The 17,054-nt window shown below is 38.8% G+C and overlaps 1 pseudogene; it reads left to right on the top strand.

Moving 5' to 3' along the window:
* Positions 1-5,817, top strand: part of LOC115417729 (uncharacterized) — a 60,440-nt pseudogene extending 54,623 nt beyond the window's left edge.
* The last annotated feature ends 11,237 nt before the right edge of the window (positions 5,818-17,054 follow it).

Below are 17,054 nucleotides of genomic sequence, written 5' to 3'. Positions count from 1 at the left end.
ATTATTAAGTACTCGTATTGGTACTTGGTATCTGCAAGTACTCAAATGTAAGTACTCGCACTTGGTCTGGAAAAAAGTGGTATCGGTGCATCCCTACTTTATTGTCATCTTTATTCATCCTCATAGACATGAATAAGGAAAACTTGTACTGACACTGTTGTAAGTATGTATATGCAGGGGCGTAGAATTGGGTGGGGACACTAGGGACACGTCCCTGCCAATATCCAGCCACTATTGTGTCGTCACTATCAATACAACCGCTGTCCATAGTGTTTAGTCAATGGTTATGGCACACAAAGGGTTAACAATCAGTCTCAACCAGAAGTCCCACCTCTAACCTAAATATTGCTCTCCAATTGGCTCTGCCGTTTTGCTAACTCCATGTGATTGGTCGTCCCTGCTGTCACTCCATCTACTTGTAAAAACTACTTGCAGTTACCTGCTAGTTGAACGGGACAGGAGGCAGTTCATATCTCCAAGTGCTTAGCATAAATTGCCAACATGTTTGCATTTGTTCTGCCTGTGTCACGTCTGTGGAGAAACATTTGTTCTCTCCATACATGTCAGCTAGACAGATTTAAATGTCAGCGGTGTCATTAACATTTACATTTGTATTTGTGTCGGTTTGTGCGTGTGTGCTTGGTAAGTAGGATTTGAAGAATGTCAAAGAGAAGAAAACTTAATGTAAGACACTTCTTTAGGAGTCAAAGTGTAAGTTACTTCAAGGGTATAGAACTGTAGAGACTCAATAATACAGATACTGAATAAATGACCATATTTAATGCTAAACACATACACTTTTTAAAAGTTATTTTTACTTATTATTTTCATATATTTCTATAGAAGAAAGCAAATGTATAAAACACACAAAGAAAATTTGTGGGGAAAATTCAATAAAATCTCAGACTCTAGATGTGATTTGAGATGTGATTTTATCCATATTTATGGGGAATAATTTACAATAATAATAATTGAAAGTAAAAGCGTTTTTTGCTCAGGCAGTAACTGTACCATCAAATTCTATGATCATTGCATCCAGAATCTGTTCATATGTCATGCATCAACATATTTACGTCAGGTGACAGACAGTAGAGAAGCTGGAGGAGGTAGAGAAGAAGAGGCTGGAAATTCACAGGTTAAATAACGATGGATATGTTAGTCATGAGAATAACATTGCAGAATGCATTTAATTCTTGTATTCTCTTTAGATATTCAGATATGCAGTCTGAACAAGTCAATTACTGCATTTTTTTCACACAATGATTGCTTGTTTGATCAGCTCTACATGACATGAAATTATAATCGCAAATGCAAAAAAAACCATCAACTTTCAGGAGTACTGCCTTGGAGCACTTTTGTGTTCCCACCCCTCCAATGTCAAAATTAAACCTACTCCCTTGTGTAAATGACTCTGCTCTTACAAAAAATTATATGTAACATAATGTGCTGCACACTTTTAATACCCCTCAACCAAATATATTGGTGTTAACCCATAAAAACCCAAACATCCACAAACGTCCAAAATCATCCACTGATCTAAAATGTTTAATACCTGTTGATCCACTAATCCTATCAATACAAGTAAATAATTGGTGTAAAATACAGTTTGTCATCTTTTCATGGTCATCAGACATGACCCATTTGGACGTTCAGAGGCTCCGTAGTGAACGTGGAAACACTGTCATCTTCGAAAACATTAATTCACCCGTAAAAACCAATGGAGTTGGATCAATGACAGTGGATGAAGACACTTGGTTTATGTTCAGTAAATTACATATTTTACTAAAAAAGTCACATTTCCTTCAGATTTCTCTGTTTGTGATATAATAACCCTCAACTTTAATCTAAGCTTTTATGAACATCTTCATGATCAGTGGATTAAATATAGGAAAATACCTGATTTATACATGAAAATGCAAAACACAGAGCATAATATTAGAATAAATTATAATACTGGGTCTTTATGGGTTAAAAGACTGGAATTAAAGGAGACTCTGAAACTTTTCCTCAGACTGCAAGACTCTTTTTTACTTCAATATCCCATAACAATAGCAGGTTTATGGTACATTTTGACCATGTACTAACACTCCACTGTTAATGCTGCTCCACTTCAGTACACACAATGTACAGTTCTCAAAAATCTATTTTACTGCTCTTTGCTATTTGCTGTTAAACCTCTCTATAATCTTCTTTCCTCAAAACTTGCTCTAAATTTTGGGCAAATTCCTCTGTTATTGTATGAGCTCCCTGCAGCTTTCTGTTAGAACCTAGATTAAATTCAGTTTTATTTATTGCTGTCAAGCACACTAAACTTTTACTGTGTTGTCATGTCCGTCACTATGTTTTATTCAAGGCAGCCAGTGAGGAAGAGAAGGAACCTCTTACGGAGCTAGGCACCATAATCCATAAGGTGCTGATGACCCTGAGGAGGGCCAAGTGGCACAGTAGGAGGAGGAAGGAGAGGTCCAGGAAGCGTGCTGCCTTCCTAGCGAATCCATTTGGGTTCACAAAGCAGCTGCTAGAGCAGAAGCACAGTGGTCAGCTTGCCTGTTCCAAAGCCGAGGTTGACCACCACCTCAGGGAGACCTACAGCGATGAACGCAGAGAGGAAGACCTGGGCCCCTGCAGGTCCCTGATTGATCCTCTTCTACCAGCTTTGGATTTTGATGGGAAGGAGCCTGGGTGGAAGGAGATCCAGGAGGTGGGCAAGAGGGCAAGAGCAAGCTCCGTGCTGGGGCCCAATGGAGTGCCTTACAAGAACTGCCCCAGGCTACTCCGCAGGCTCTGGAGGCGATCTGGAGGAGGGGCAAGGTAGCAGACCAGTGGAGACAGGCAGAGGGTGTGTGGATCCCAAAGAAGGAAAAGTCCCAGAACATCAATCAGTTCTGAACAATCTCGCTGCTGAGTTTTGAAGGGAAGATTTTCTTCAGTCTTGTTGCCAGGCGACTGACAGACTACCTCTTGAAGGACTCCTACATTGACACCTCGGTCCAGAAAGGAAGGATCCCGAAGGTCTCTGGATGTTTAGAGCATATGGGCGTGGTCACCCAGCTCATCAGGGAAGCCAGGGAGAGCAAGGGAGATCTGGCTGTGCTGTGGCTGGACCTTGCAAACACCAATGGATCCATACCCCACAAGCTGGTCGAAGAGGCACTGAACCAACATCACATCCCAAAGAAGTTCACAGACCTCATTCTGTACTACTATGCCAACTTCAGCCTGAGAGTCTCCTCAGGATCAACAACCTCTGACTGGCACAAGCTTGAAAAGGGAATCATCACTGGATGTATGGTCTTCCTCTTGCTCACCATGAACATGCTGGTGAAGTCCGTGGAAGCTCAGGGTAGGGGGCCCCTCACCAAGTCCAGAGTCTGACAGCCACCCATCCAAGCTTTGATGGATCACCTGATAGTGACAACTACATCTGTCCCAGGCTGCGGGTGGATCCTAAGTGACCTTGAAGAGTTGATCTCCTGGGCTTGCGTGAGCTTCAAACCGGCTAAGTCAAGGTCTCTCGTGCTGAAGAAAGGGAAGGCGACTGGAAAGTTCTGCTTCTCATTTGGCAATACTAACATACCATCACTCACTGAGGAACCTGTGAAGAGCCTGGGAAAGGTATTCAACTGCAGCCTGAGAGACACAGCTTCCACACAAGCAACCAACCGAGAGCTGGAGACCTGGAGATCTGGCTAGCTGCGGTGGACAAGCCCGGCCTCCCTGGCAAGTTCAAGGTCTGGATTTATCAGCACAGTATTCTCCCACAGATCCTCTGGCCCCTCTTGGTCTACGAATTACGAATTATGTACAAACTAGAACACTGAGGTCATCAAACGCAGGGTTACTAGCGACTCCCAGAAATATTACAAAGAAAATGGGGGACGCAGCCTTTACTAACTATGCACCAAAGTTATGGAATACAATTCCAAAAAGACATTAGAGAAGCCAGTTTACTGAATATATTTAAAACCAAATTGAAAACATTTTCATTCTCATTAGCCTTTGAAAGGAGATAAAAATGGGGTCACAATTCAGGAACCAAGAATGTGCGGTTTTTATTTTTATTTTATTTTATTGTATTTCTGTTTTTATTTTTATTTTATTGTATTTCAAATTTCATCTTATTTCTTGCACTTCAAAAATTATGCATAATCAAATATTTTAATGTGCGCTGCTTTTATTTTTATTATATTGTATTTCTCTCAAATTTCATCTTATTTCTTGCACTTCAAAAATTCTATGCATAATCAAATATTTTAATGTGCGATATTTATTTTTATTTTATTGTATTTCTCTCAAATTTCATTTTATTTCTTGATGTATAATCAAATCTTAATGTATTTTAATATTGTATTTTTTCAATCAATGTTAAGCACTTTGGGCAACAATTTCTGAATGAAAGGTGCTATACAAATAAAGTTTATTATTATTATTATTATTATTATTATTATTATTATTATTATTATTATTATTATTATTATTACGAAATCCCCATTTCAGCAGTGGAGGGCTTTGAGATGAGGGTCAGCAGGTTCCTCTGCACAGGGCTGGGGCTATCGCAAAGCCTGCTCTGTACGGGCAGAACAACAAGCTGAAGCTCCCCATCAACAGCATGAGGGAGGAGTTCATGGTGACTCAAGCCAGGGAGCTGCTTCAATACCGAGAGTCCAGTGACCCAAAGGTCATCCAGGCTGGGATCGAGGTCAGGATGTGATGGAAGTGGAGAGCTGTCGAAGTTATGGACATCGCAGAGTCAAGGCTACGGCAGAGGGCACTAGTGGGTGCAGTGGCACAGGGGAGAGCTGGCCTAGGTAGTGGTAGAACACCCTGCTATGATAATGCACAGGGGAAAGAGAGGAGGTTGTGGATCCTGGAGGAGGTGTGAGCAGGAGTAGAGGAGAAGCGGGCCAGCCAGATGGTAGGAACAAAAACCCAGACAAAGTGTCATCAGTCATCTGGAATCTCTAACTCTAAAAGCTGAAAACCAGGTTAGAAATCTAGGGGTAATAATGGACTCAGACTTAAACTTTAACAGCCACATTTAATCAATTACATCATCAGCCTTTTACCATCTCAAAAACATTGCCAGAATCAAAGGTTTACTGTCTAAACCAGACTTAGACAGACTTATCCATGCATTTATCTCTAGCAGGTTAGACTACTGTAACGGCCTTCTCCCTGGACCCTCTAAACCAGCTGTAAGACAGGTGCAGGTCATCCAGAACGCTGGTGCTCGGGTCCTAACTAGAACCAGGAAGTACGACCATATAAGTCCTGTGCCCAGATCTGTGCACTGGCTTCCTGTGGCTCAGAGAATAGACTTTAAAACAGCTGTGCTGGTCTATAAGTCTGTCCATGGTCTAGCACCAAAGTACATCTGTGACATGCTGGTCCCATATGAACCATCTCGGACCCTGAGAACCTCAGGGACTGGTCTTCTGCTGGTGCCCAGAGTCAGGACTAAACGGGATGAAGCTGTGTTTCAGTTCTATGCAGCTAAACTCTGGAACAGTCTTAATGATGATGTCAGACAGACCTCTACTGTGGCAATGTTTAAGTCCAGGTTGAAAACAGCTCTGTTCAACTGTGCATAGAACAACTGAAAGGGTTCTATCTGCACTCTTCTCTTTTACTTTGTTTTAACTGATTATTTATGTTCTATTGATTATGTTTTAATTGTAATTGTGTATTTTTAACCTGTCTCCTTTTCCCATTTTTGTAAAGCACTGTGAATTGCCCTGTGTATGAATTGTGCTATATAAATAAATCTGCCTTGCCTTGGGAATGCAGCAGCAGGGAGCCTGGATGAGATGGGAGTAAGTAAGTATGGAGCGTAAGGTATGGGTTAAATGTACTTGAAAACTAAAATTTGCTTTAAAAAGTGAAACTAGTATTCACCTACTCATACTTCACCAGACGCAACATAATAGACGGTTCTGAGATGAAACAAGTTTGTCAGCCACCACTAATCTTGCAATTCATCATCTAACGAGCATGTGCTAAACCCCCCTTTTTTCTTTTTTTTTTTTTTTTTCTTAATATCTTCATTGAGTTTTTCATATAACACTCAAAAAATATAGAAAAAGAATAAATACAAATATAAAGCAAGAGGCTAAAGAGACATGTATGGAAGGTTATAAAATAATTTCTGTTCCTTCACACATACAACATGTCATTATGAACAGCCAAATATACAAAGACACAAACCAGCATAGATAAGCACATAAACAAACAAACAAACAGTGCTGTCTTAGACAAAAACAACCATAACAACAAAAACAACAGGGGATGGGGTCATATCATACATAAACAAAAAAAATCATATATCCTCCTGTGACCCAGTAAGTAAAAGTTTTTTTTAGTTTTTTTTTTACATTACATAATTGCCTTGATTGGAAACTGTTTGATGATGATGATGTTTTTTTGTTTTTTTTTTAATTTAATTAAATGTCCTTTGCAGTGGACGGTTTTTTTTTGTTTGCTTTTTAAAAAAATAAAGCTATGAAACTCTTGTCCACTACAGAAGACAAAAATACATTACTGGGTTTCAGGAGGATATAATACATAGAAATGAGAGTAGGGGGAATCCCCCTAAAGATAGCATCCAGTTTTGTTTTGTTTTGTTTTTTTCATTCCACCGCAGTAACATCATTATCATCAAGTGCATAGTAATTCAGCTAACCTGCTATGTGTTGATCCATACTGTAGTTTCTCACTTATGGTCCACCAGGCCCTTCAACACAATGGTATTTAGTCTAGTACCAACATAAGATTCCCCCTTTTTTTTTAATGAAGTCAGAAAAGAAAGAGTGACTTGAAAAAATCCAGCGAAGATCGACAGAGATGGATCCAGACTTGTGGTCCACAGAGGGCTCAGCACAGAGCACTGTCAGCATGAGGAACCCAAACACCTGTGACTGACTGTATCTGACATCATCTGACAGCCCGACAGGAGGAATCATGACAGTCCCAACACAAATGGATCATCAGCTATTCCACAGAGATGGGAAACTAATTCACGTGGGCCCGCTCATACCCATGCACACAAACAAACACTGGGAAAAGTCCTGACGTGGCACAGTCTTAATTGGTAATGATGCTTCAGTAATGTGACTATAATAACACTCACGCTGCCTCACCTCTCATAAACACACACAATGGAGAAGACATTAAAGTGACATGACACTTTCACCAACACAGCTGGCAGCAGTGGCTCTGCAGATAAGTTGCTGTGGCAGTTACCGGAAGATCCATGCAGTGTTTGTGTGAGTGCAAGAGTGAGCGCCTTGTTTATCTTGGTTGCGATCTCTATCTAAACAATCGATGCCTCCTGGTTCCAGAACCGGAGTGAAAAAGTTGCAGACAGAAAAAAAAACACAATGTATAAAGGTTATTAGGCTTCAATTGGGCTCCCCTCCTCCTCCTCCTCCCTCCACCCCTCCCTCCTTTTCATCTTTGGTTTTTAGCCATTAGATTATACTCTCTATCTCCTCCCCCTCCATCTTCCCACTTCACAAAATAAATGAGAAAAAACAAGCACATTTAGTGGTTATTGTCTTTCTCAGTCTGAGATTCTTGCAATTCAACAGACTAGTGGTGGAATACACACACACACACACACACACACACACAAACGTAAACACAGATAGCCTACTCTGTCACACTTGAACTCATGCATTTTCACAAATACACAGCATCCCCACACACAATCTGCAACTTAGATAGCCCTATAAACACATTGATAAAACCATTTCTATAATAAGCCATGTTTGTCAAAATGTCATCACCCGGCCCCGCAGCCATTATCACCGCCTCAACATTTATAGTGGCTCTTCAAATAAACGGCCCAGACCTTCATGGCCTACAGTGATACCCATCGAAACGCCCACACATGCACACACAACTGCTATGTTTCCAAATGTTTAGAGGACATTAAAATGACTTACGTTCATTTCAAGGAAACTTCATCTAACCTTTATCATCACCACAATGTGACTACATATTAACCAAACACTACCGTAACTCTAACTTTAATCCATAAGGACCCAGTGTTACTTTTGTGGCAGTTCCCAAATGAATTTTTCTCTATATTTAACTGTTCGTAAATGATTTATCACCATTTATTATTTTTCAGAGAAAATCAGCTATTTTCCTACATTTTTGTAACCCATAAGGACCCAGTGTGACATTTGTGGCAGTTCCCAAAATTAATTTTTCTCCTCCTGAGACCCAAGAAAGTAAGTTTTGGCTTTTTTACATTCAATAATTACCTTGAATGGAAACATCATAATGCAACACTGTTTTCAGATACAGATACATTTTATATATATATATATATATATATATATATATATATATATATATATATATATATATATATATATATATATATATATATATATATATCTTCTTCTTGCCTTCAGACTCCTTCAGACTCGGGCTCTCTACCCAAGGCCTGGGAGCCTGAGGGTTCTGCGCAGGAGCTTAGCTGTTCCTAGGACTGCACTCTTTTGGACTCAGATCTCTGATGTTGTTCCTGATATCTGCTGGAGCCATCCTCTGAGCTTGGGGGTCACTGCCCCTAGTGCCCCGATCACTACTGGGACCACTGTTGCCTTCACACGCCACATTTTTTCTATCTCTTCTTTCAGCCCTTGGTATTTCTCGAGCTTCTCGTGTTCTTTCTTTCTGATGTTGCTATCACTTAGGATTGCTACATCTATCACTACCATTGTCTTCTGGTGTTTACTCAACACCATTATGTCAGGCTGATTGGCCATCGCCATCTTGTCGGTCTGGATCTGGAAGTCCCACAGGATCTTGGCTTGTTTGTTCTCTGTCACCTTCGGGGGTGTCTCCCATCTGGATCCTGGGACCTCCTGTCCATACTCGGTACAGATGTTCCTGTACACTATGCCTGCTACCTGGTTATGCCGTTCCATGTATGCCTTGCCTGCCCGCATCTTACACCCTGCTGTGATGTGCTGGACTGACTTCTCTACACAGCATGTATATATATATATATATATATATATATATATATATTTATATGTCATAGTAGAGATTGAAATCCAGTAGGATTCCTAATCCTACTAGGACAGATAATAATTTTAGTTTGTCCTAGGACAAACCAAAATTCCTCTCTGTCCTAGTAGGATTACAAATCCTACTAGGACAGATAGTAATTGCAGTTTTAGTTTGTCCTAGGACAAACTACAATTACTATCTGTCCTAGTAGGATTGGGAATCCTACTGGATTTCAATCTCTACTGTGACACACACATATATATATATATATATATATATATATATATATATATATACATATATATACATATATATGTGTGTGTATATATATATATATATATATATATATATATATATATATATATATATATATATATATATATATATATATATATACACACACATACATATTATAATGGAATGTATTTTGCAGTGGACAGTATTTTTTTTAAGTAAAGCAGTGAAAATCTTGTCCACTATGGAGGACAAAGATGCATTGCTGGGTCTCAGGAGGATATTTAACTATCCTTAAGTGATTTATTACCATTTATTGTAATATTATCTTCTGTATTTTTTTTTTTTTCAGTGAAAATCAGGTATTTTCCTACAGTTAATCAACTGATCATGTAGATGTTCATAAAAGCTCAGATTAAAATTGCATTTTATTATATCAAAAATATAGAAAACTGAAGAAAAAAATGACTTTTTCAGTAAAATGTATCATTAACTGACCATAAACCCAGTGTCTCCATCCACTGTCATTGATCCAACTCCATGGGTTTTTCTGGTGAATCAGTGTTGTAGAAGATGACAGTGTTTCCATGGTAACTATGGAGCCTCTGAACGTCCAAATGGATCATATCTGATGACCATGAAAAGATGACAAACTGTATTTTGCATCAATTATTTACACATATTGATAGGATTAGTGGATCAACACGTATTAAACATTGTATATCAGTAAATGATTTTGGTTGCCAGTGGGTGTTTGGGTCTTTATAGGTTAAAAAAACATTTAATTCTTAAATGTAATGATTTATTTTATTAGGACTTGCTGTTAACAGATGTAGGTCCTCATAATGTGACTAATTTCTTCCTTCCCCCTTCTCTTTCTCTGCAGATATAATGGAAATACCCTCTATGCTTTGAACACGCCCCTGATGTTTCTTTCTTTTTTCCTCATTTTCTTTTCAGCAGTGACTTTCAACTAGTAAACAAGTGACTATTGCTGAATCACTCTAAATATGCATTCTGAAAGAAATGGAAATGGAAAAACAACCAAAATACACACATCATTTTACCAAGCATTTCAACAAAAGCACCATTTTATGACTTAGATTTACAAGAATGTTCAGAAACAGCTTTGTGCTGTTTGTGAAAATTTAATTATTGTATTATATGATCATATAAACAAATAATTCCTCGGGGTATTCTAAGCCTGTAGGCTAAAATGTTAAGCTTAGTAACCTGGCAACACCACAGCCTGATAATGAAGAGCTGTCAAGAAATACAGGGCTTATGTAGTCCAATAATTTATTACAACATGCCGCAAACACCACCCACACACATACCTATCGTAAAATGACACATTCTGATTAGCAAACACAGGCAGTAATTGATCATAACTGTCCCTGGAATCATTTAAAAAGCCTGTTATCCAAAAATCTTTCATTTAATACTGTTGTTTTTTTGTTTGTTTTTTTAGAAGAAGAAAATACTAAACACCAGACATTATGAGCTCATTCACCATTATCTTCACAAAGACAGGAAAAAATGCCATTTATATAAAGTTTTCATGCAACCCCAAGTCAACTTGTCACGGATAATGATTAAGCCTTCTTAAGAATTATCTGCCTCACTATCCTTAGTCTTACAGTCTAATAAATTGTAAGAGCCAACAGCTATAGATTGCATTTAATGTAAAGCAATGAGTTTATTGAGCTTTACTGTTTTCATTCACCCTCGGTACTTGAAGTTGCGATATGTACACATGTGTAGATGTGTTGCTTGTAATGCTAATACAGTGAGTGTGTGGTGTGTGCCTGTGGTATTGTTTTATTACTAGCTGTACTTTACAACTTTATAAGCGCGTTATTGGTAGCTTCCAGTCAAAATGAAATCTTTTCAGAAGCTCGCCCTGAGGTCAGAGCTGATGGGATGCTCAGAATATTAACAAAGGAAGACCACAAAGAGAGGTCAGGGTGCTGGACGAGATGTGAGGAGAACCGACGGGAAGGAAGGGTAAATCTTTGAAAATGCTTGAAACCGAATAGACATGGGAATTAGTGAGAAAGGAAACCCAGCTGATTTATTAATACACTCTAAGTAGTGAAAAAAGACCATCTTTTTTTCAGGAGCCAGGATATTCAGATTGTGTTAAGTATTAAGGCTCTGATTCTGCTAGATCTGCAACAGTTAGTCTGTAATGGGACTGTTCAAAACTAGATAGATAGATAGATAGATAGATAGATAGATAGAGAGAGAGAGAGAGAGAGAGAGAGAGAGAGAGAGAGAGAGAGAGAGAGAGAGAGAGATAGATAGATAGATAGATAGATAGATAGATAGATAGATAGATAGATAGATAGATAGATAGATAGATAGATAGATAGATAGATAGATAGATAGTGTTACACACCTTCAGAATGTCCTAGAGGTTTTCATGATGGTCTTTTATCATGTTATTGTCCAGATGCTCCTATACTTTGTAGAATATTCATGTGCTTTTCTAAAATGCATTTTACTGTACATTCCAGTTGTACATATATCACTATAAATGAAATAAATAAAATAAATAAATGGAATTTCTAGTCTTCCCTGAGGCCTCCTGGGGGGGGGGGGGGGGGGGGGGGGGGGGGGGGGACACTGATCTGCCTTGGCGGAGGTCTGCGCTCTAGGGCTTTTCTAGAAAAGAGAGCGCAGACCTCCACCAAGGCAGATCAGTGCCCCCCCACCCCCCCAATCCCCGATCACCACCAAAATTTAATCATTTGTTCCTTGTGCCAATATCAACATTTCCCGAATTTTTCATCCAAATCCATCCATGACTTTTTGAGTTATCTTGCACACAGACAGACAGACAGACAATCATTTGGGGGGGGGGGGGGGGGCACTGATCTGCCTTGGCGGAGGTCTGCGCTCTCCAAGTGCTGTTCTAGTTGTATTATGTTTATGCATGCATTTCAGGATCTTTCAGAAATTACTGTCCGGTGTCTAATGAACTACTTTGTCCCTTCTGTCTCATCTAATCTTTTTCTAATGTATAGACATGTTATGTGTCTATTATGTTATTATGGATCCAACAGTTAAAACAAAAGATCAGTCCATTGTAATTATAAATAATCATCCCTTTGATAATGTAATCATACTTTTTTCTCTTGGAGTTCATCATATGATGTGATATTTAACTTTATCTCAGGTGTGAGTCATAATAAAAAATAGGACTCCGGTGGCAGTAAAACGCTAATAATAATAATGGCTGCGGAGCTGCTAGGTTTGAGTGGAAACCAGCTGTACACTGAGTAACATATATAAAGTGTATCACATGTTCTCGAAAATAGAATCTTGGCTTTATGAAGAGCAGAGCATCAAGTATCATTCATGTTTAGAATTGGACCCTTTTTTCCTGTGGGTGTTTGTGGCGTTCATCAGTGGAGGACGTGAACCGACAATAAAAAATGTACCACTGTGAAAAGACTTGTTTACCAAGAAACCTTGACTTTGTAAGGATTTTGGCACCAGATGCAGATAGCAAACAAATCCACTAAGTTATGCATCCACTGTTTTACTTCAGTCAATATTGCTTGTGTTTATTCTTTGATTTTTATTCGATTTCCACTTATCTACTGAAGAGGAGTAGCAGCTAAGGTTGAAACATCAAAGCAAGTAAACACTTTTCTCAGACTTTGCATCATTTATTGTCTGTTCTATATTTATGTCCTTCAGCTCCACATGCATCACCTGTGCTAGAGGTCCTTTAGTTATACAGGGCATCAGTGTGAGTACCGTTTGTGCTCAATGTGTAAGATCACCAAAACCCTAATTCCTTCAAAAGTGAAGATTTTTTTTTACAAATTCTGATGTGCATGTATCCAGACAGACAGAACCATATGATGCGATGAAAGGGTTAATTTCAGTTTTAGTACTGGCTTTAACACCTAATAAAGTACAGTCTAAATTTGATACTGACCAAGAAAAGTAGAATGTTGCCATGTCTAATGTTTTCATTTTAAACTTTTGGGATGTTGCAATGTCCACTTTCTCCTTTTAACCCTATAACGCCAAACGTATCATATTCAATACATGAGTTTTGAAGTCCTCAACATGAACAGTGTGACTTTTTTTTTTTCTTGAAAAACCTGATGTATACAATTAGATACATGCAATACACAGATAATCCACCAGGGGAGAGGAATTCGTTCACCAGAGGCCTTTCCACTGACACTACAAGATTGTTATTAATGAGGAAGGAGGTAGAACTTTGACAATTTTGAAAAGGAATTATTTATTTATTTGTTTGTTTTTATTTTTTATATTATTTATTTATTTATTTTTATATTTTAAGGAATTATCAATTTGTTAGACATGTTTGTGTTATATTATTATATGTTATATTATATGTGTTATATTCTATTATTCTTAATATGTACAACATTACACAGTATGCAGCAACAGTAACAGTTAAAGTGATGGTGCATGTAGCAACAATATCAGCAACAATGAAATAAAGTGGTAGTAGTAGTGACTTAAGCAGCACTGTCATTACGGCAGTAGTTCCCAACCTTTTTTGGCTCATCACCCCATTTAAACATCACAAATTTCTGGCAACAGCAGACATTCAAAAATGAGAGTTTTTTTTTTGTTTTTGCTAATATTATTTGTTTTTGATCATGTAATAGTTTGCTATACTATGTTGGAAATAAACGTTCGTTTTAGATTACATTTAGTCTATATAATGTATATTATTATGGACGGGGGCAGTAAAGCCAGGTGTAGATTACTGCACAAAGTGAGAATTTTATTTTCCTTGGTCAGGATATGTACAGTCAGTCCAGCTTGGATTTACAAGGCTGACAGTTAATACTGAACTAGAAAAGCACTCAGAGAGCGCAGACATCTGCCAGGGTAGATCAGGCGCCCCCCCCCCATCACCACCAAAATTTAATCATTTGTTCCTTGTGCCAGAATCAACATTACCTGAAAATTTCATCCAAATCCGTCTATAACTTTTTGAGTTATCTTGCTAACAGACAAACACAAACAGACAGACAAACCCAGATGAAAACATAACTTCTAATGTTTCACTTGGTGGAGGTAACAAACAATAACTCAAACTATGAATTATGAAAGAGCTGCAGCATCTGAAACCGACCACAGTGAACATTTGACAGATAAACAGTACCACAGTGCTTCAGTTTCAGCTTCACAGTTTGTCATATCTTTTATGGATTGGGATTTTCTCTGTCAACTCACCATAAATGGTACTTTTTGTTTTGTTTTGTTTTTTTTATCAATTACTAGAAATTTCAGGTGACTCCATTTGAATTCCAGGCAACCCTACATGGGGTCCTGACCCCAAGGTTGAAAACCACTGTGTTAAGGTGTGTGGTGGACAGTCTATGGGGGGCAGTATATGAGGGGGTGGAGCAGTTCCGGATAGAAGCTGTTTATCAGTCTGGATGTTTTTGTCCAGATGCAGTGCAGCCTCCTTCCTGAGGGCAGGGTGGGTGGGGTCATGGAGGATGCAGGTGGCTTTCTCCTTGCATCTGGTGGGCTTCATGTCCCCTTTGGGTGGTATGCTGGTCCTCTGTACAAACTTTCCCACCCTCTGCAAAACCTCCTTTTGTGCAGCCACCGTAGCACACAGCTGTAGGAGGTCCTGAAGAGGCCAGCATCCAAATGCCATGATGTAGAGTTGGACTAAGGGGCCATTGGTAGGATTTGGTAAAATGAAGGTAGTGTTGACAGGAGGAAATAAATCTAATGGGATAAGTATCCATGCTAGTGTGGACGGTGCTGTAGAGATCCCAACAGAGTTACAGATGAGAATAACAAGGCCTTTGATGCTGACAGTCTCTGGTAATTCTTTGGTAAAAGGAGCTAAGTGGGAAGTGTGTAATTCTCCAAGGTACATAAACACAATTTAGTTTGAAGCTTTTGCGTTTAATTGTTCAACAAAAAAGAAACAGAAAAAGCTTGAGGAGCTTGTGCTCAGTATAATACAACACAGCGAACAAAAGGTCACAGGTAGTTGGATAATTGACCAAAAAAAAAAAAAAGAAGAAGAAAGAAAGTGAAACAGTGAAAGTAACTCCTCATACAAGTGCAGGCTAGCATGACTGAAATCCAACACACACACAAATGGAATGAAAATGCAATAGTGAAAGTACAGCATAGCATCTCCAATATGGCTGCCAACAGTATTAAATCACTTGACGGGGCCATTTTCTCTTCTCACTCTTCTCTCTCTTCTCTCTCAAGGCCTCTTCACCCTTTACTTTCTGCACTCATTCTCACTTCTCTTTCATCTGACATTCACCTCTTCGCTCGATCCTCCATTACCATTCTGTTCACCGAGCTGATATTTGAACTAATGAGAGTGGTATAAAGTCAGAAGATGAGCCAGTATTCACCCTGTAATGAGCCTGCATGTATATATGAGTGTGTGTGTATGTATGTGTGTGTGTGTGTGTGTGTGTGTGTGTGTGTGTGTGTGTGTGTGTGTGTGTGTGTGTGTGTGTGGAAAAACACTGGAGTTTTTCCAAGAGTGGGTTTGCAAATGTTAGTGTGTTATATATTAGTGGGCCTATGACAAGCATATCATATCGTATCTGTGTTTTTATGATTTAATTCCATTCTTTAGTGAGGTTTCAGTGGGTTGTTCTGGGCCTGTGTGCATGTTTGTATATGTGTGGGTGAACGTGTCACTAAGAAACAACACTAAAGCTCCTAGAACTGACTTGTAGTGACATCCCTTCGGTAGCTTAATCCTGTGGTTTTACATGTGTTGTTGTCTTTTATCTTTTTGCCTTCTGTCACAGTTTGAGACAGCTACAGTCACTTCTATGCCTAATCATTGCATGTTTTGTATAAGGTAGGCTTAAGTAAAAAAAAAATAAATAAAAAGGTGAAAAAGGCACAAACTGTGTCAACTGAAACAGAACACAAGTAACAAAAAACACATAAATATAACATTTAAAATGAATATGTTGGATTTCTTTACTGTTGTTTGCACTTTTGTAGATGTTTAGTCATAGTGTTTGTCAGGTGGCAGGTTCATATGAGGGATGTGCATGAATAATCAGTTAATTGATTAGTCAAAACTGTAAGCATAATCAACATGTTTGTTTGTGGTTTTTTTTTGGGGGGGGGTCGCACACATTTTTATTTTTGGTTGAGGTGGAGCAAACAAGATACACAAGCAGATGTTAGCAATAAAACTAAGCACAATATGGTATTATTTTACACAACTGGACAGCAGTATTTATAGGCCATAAAAACTTTCTAAAATCAACATGTTAAGGGAAGGCAAAGATAAAACGCATTTGAAGGGGCTGTATGTAGTATTTGTATTTCTACTAAAATTGATCTACAGTTAGGGTCAGATCTACTAAGATCCCAATTTGCGTGTAGTAATTTGCTTGCACAATCTAGAATTTTGCGTGTGGGGTTGAACCGTGGTTTGCGGGTGATTTACTCAGATTGCTTGTGTAAATTAAAACAGGTGCAAAGTCTTGGAGACCACCCTATTTAAATGAGGATTTTACGTGTGCTACTGGAGAAAATACGCTGGAAAAACTGCTCTGGGATACAGCAGCACTAATGGGAACAGTGGCTGAATGATCCAGACGCAAGGAAATGTGACGGAGAAGTTTTGTCATTGAAGGTATTGCATTACTCATTCATTTATTTTTCATTTTAAAGGTGTGTGTGTGTGCGCGCATGGTGTGTGCACTGGGGGGGGGGGCTTTGGATTGAATGACTGTTGAGCGCACATAATTTTGTCACACTGTAGCCGAATGTTGGTGCGTGTT

The sequence above is a fragment of the Sphaeramia orbicularis genome, chromosome 1 (assembly GCF_902148855.1).
Source record: "Sphaeramia orbicularis chromosome 1, fSphaOr1.1, whole genome shotgun sequence".
Taxonomy (NCBI): Eukaryota; Metazoa; Chordata; class Actinopteri; order Kurtiformes; family Apogonidae; genus Sphaeramia; species Sphaeramia orbicularis.
Note: the sequence above shows the minus strand (reverse complement) of the source record. Positions and strands in the feature narration are given on the sequence as shown.